We start from the raw sequence: 3,667 nt of genomic DNA, 5'->3' as shown, positions 1-3,667 counted from the left end.
TTTTTAAAGTAATTACAAATTCATATCTTCGTGATCATCTCGTTCATATCTTATCTGTTTTTGGGTTCATGTCAGTTTCGTGTTTTGCAAAATATTCTTTAATAACGTGAACACGCACCGTGTTAATGCACCCTTTGACGGATTATCAGTCATTGTTTTTGCTTTATTTTTGTTAAAATTTAGAATTTTTGTGTTAAATTTTGTTTACTTGTCATTCTTAAAGTAATTTTTTTATATTAAAAATTATTAAAATATTGAAAGGGTTCCACTATCAGGGTTCTATCGACAAAGAAAATAACAACGATAGAGACAAAGAAAATAACAACTTAAAACACATTTTGACGTTCGGATGTATTTAATGTTGATATATTGTAAAATTCGTGTTTTAGCTTCTAGACTTATGAGAAATCTATTTAATTATTTATATATTTATAATCCGTAATATATTCGTAACAAATAGCTGTAAATCCTATAAAAAATTATTACAAATATATTTTATTGATAATGAATTTTAATTCTTGGTAATTAGGAAAATTCAAGGTTTTATAGAAGTATATAATATGGATGGTTAATGATTTTAACTCAAGAAATTAAGAAAAGTATTTATAGTTTTTCTATATATATATATAAATTCTTCTATAAATTATGTATAATAATTAAANCTACAGTTAACTGACTTTTGAGCCACCCTGTTAATATATCGTTTTCTATCTTTGGATACATGTATTTTATGTACTGAAAAGTTTGTGGGTTTTGTACCTTGGGTATCAAACTCTACATCTTATAGGATGTAAGGCAAGGATACGGTCCACTGCACCTTAAATTTTTAGATGTATTTTCATTTATTTTGGTAACGTATGTCGTAAAACTTATTCTCGTTTCACCGGATATACTTTGACGTAGCCCACCAGTGGCCAAGCGGTTCCGTTCCCTGAACACTGAAAGTTCGGTCGTGGGTTCGCGCCTCGCCTGAACGGGTTGGCCACGTGGAGTTCTCCGAGTTTTCTCCACGTCTGTAACGCCTGAATAGGGACCAGTAAGACCTCCTTTAAAAGATCTCCCGGAAGGCATTATTCCCGCGCGTTCCACCTGTCCACCGTAATAAAAGTACTCAAGTATTAATACTAGCCGATGAACTTACACTTCACATTCCACGAGGCGAAATAACCAGAGAAGCTTATGCCCAACTTACAAACAAACACTTCTATGCCATAATGATGAAATTGGTGTTAGAAAACTGTTATGCCCGTGGATCAAAACAGCTGAAAGAAATAGATTGAGTGATTCTCATTTAACTAACATTCTTAGAATTAAGACTAGTACCATAAAAGCAGATATTGACAACATTATAAAAGAAAGGCAATGTCAAAAATTGCATTGTATTTATTTTTATTTTGTGAGAGTATAATTTTTTTTTACTGTCAATAGCACAGTATTTTTTGTAATTATATATATATATTTGTTATTAAAATTTAATATTTACATTTTGAACTTTTTAAAATCATATATTTATATAAAGTACTTTGTGGCCCTCTGAATAAACCTAACTTTCTAATTTGACCCATTTGGAAAAAAAGGTTGACAACCCTGGTATAAGGTATAACAATTCTTATATCTTGAGACCTTATGTATATATATTAACCATTTCAGTTATTCAGTTAGTAAATACCATATAAGTACAGAATAGCCCAAAACATCAGTTAATTATTGTAAGGATTAATCGTTTTTATTTTGAATACTATCCACCTTTATAAATTGTTCAAAATGAGGTTTGTCTTTAATACCCAAGTTATAACGTTATAACAAATTCAATTTACCATTCGTATTCACAAGTGTACATAAAACACAAAGCAGAACACGGTTAACCGACTTTTGGACAAGATTTAGTTCAGCCAGACCTACAATAGAGTGAGGAAGTGTGGAGGAACCGAAAAAATGCTTAGAATTTTTCGACTGTCCGGTTACGATTCCTGATCTCTCAGAACGATAGACTGATGCCTTACCCTTTTGGTTATTCAGCGGTCATTTTTTTATAGAATGGTCCTAATATCAATTAACCGTGTTTTGTTTAGTGTTTTCTAGATACAATTGTTAATATAATAACAAGCTGGATTTGTAACAAGCTGGATGTAAAAAAATATAATAACAAGTTGGATGTAAAAAAATATTGATGAAAAATTACAGCCAATGCTTGGCTGTAATTTTTCATCAATATTTTTTTAAATTTATTTAATTTAAAATATATGCTCTTCACCTCAAATTAATACTGTAGTGTGTTGCCCCTGTACATCATACTTTTCCGTTAACAATAAAGTCGTGCAGTCATCTACCTAATTCCTTTCAGAGGGAAAATTTTAAATTGAGATAATGTGATTTTCGGTCCAAACCGAAAGTTCATATGTAGTTAATCGGGGCCTCCTGTCCCTAAGCTTTCTATATTTTGTCTTGACTTTCATGTATTAACTCCATTCTCGAGATTAAGGAAGGACAGACAGACGGACAAACAAATGGATGTCAGTGGGAATTTATAGGTCTACAATTTTTTCAAATTGCAGCCCAACAAATTGTAGCAGTTCGAAAGATTCTTATTAAAAAGTATCTAGCTGCCTAACCAAGCAAAAAATATTGATCTTTACTACAGTTAACTGACTTTTGAGCCACCCTGTTAATATATCAAAATGATAAAATTATCTTCTCGCGACAAATTATTATATTATGTTATCAAGAATAAGGATTTACTGAAAAGAATTAGCGAAACATCCGGTACACAAGTACTACGACGTGGCTAAAAAAATGACGTAATATTTCGACACAAAGCTATAATTTTAACGTAATAATATAATTTTAGCATAAAGGTATAATTTTCCACATTAAGGTATAATTTAAGCATGGAAGGTAAAGCAGAGTTTACATATAACACTGCATAATTTAGGCACAGACTCTTTTGTAAGAGGGTTAATGAGATTTTAAGAATGCAGAATTCATTTGGATAATTTTAAAATAAAATATAGTAAGGGAGCTGCATAGTTTCTTATAAGCTGTAACTCCTTACATATTATATCATAATTATTCATGTCAAGTATGTCATAACTCAACAGGACGATAGAATCTTATATAATCCGCGTATACACACAGCTATTGGAATAGGAATTACTTGATTGTTTCACTATGTTCTTTATATATTATATAGCTTATGTATATATATTTAAAGTGTGTCTATAAATAAAATTTAATTTAAAAACTGAAGCTTTTTAAAAGATCAATTACCTTTTTACTAATTCTTTTTTTAAAATAAATATACATGAATGTCAAAAGGCAAGGTCATTATTCGTGTTTCTTATGCAATAAAATGTCTCTAGATGGCTGCTAGATAGAAATTTATTTATTATATATATTTAAATTATAATTATTATTAATATATGTTTATTTATTTTTAATTTTTACTGCCTTTAATTTTCTTAATTATAGCTTGAATTTATTTAAAATTTATTCATTTTATAATTTTTATTATTGACATTTATATTTATAAAATTAATTAAATTTGACTTTATTTAATTATTAAAATTAAATTAGTTTAATTATTTATTTTTATTTTTACATGAAAATATGATTAATTTGTTTTATATTTGAAACCCTTAAATTAAATTAAAATTTTAAACATTTAATT

The sequence above is a fragment of the Centruroides sculpturatus genome, unplaced genomic scaffold, assembly GCF_000671375.1.
Source record: "Centruroides sculpturatus isolate CEXI.00-Female unplaced genomic scaffold, Cexi_2.0 scaffold41, whole genome shotgun sequence".
NCBI lineage: Eukaryota > Metazoa > Arthropoda > Arachnida > Scorpiones > Buthidae > Centruroides > Centruroides sculpturatus.
This window is presented reverse-complemented; position numbering follows the sequence as displayed.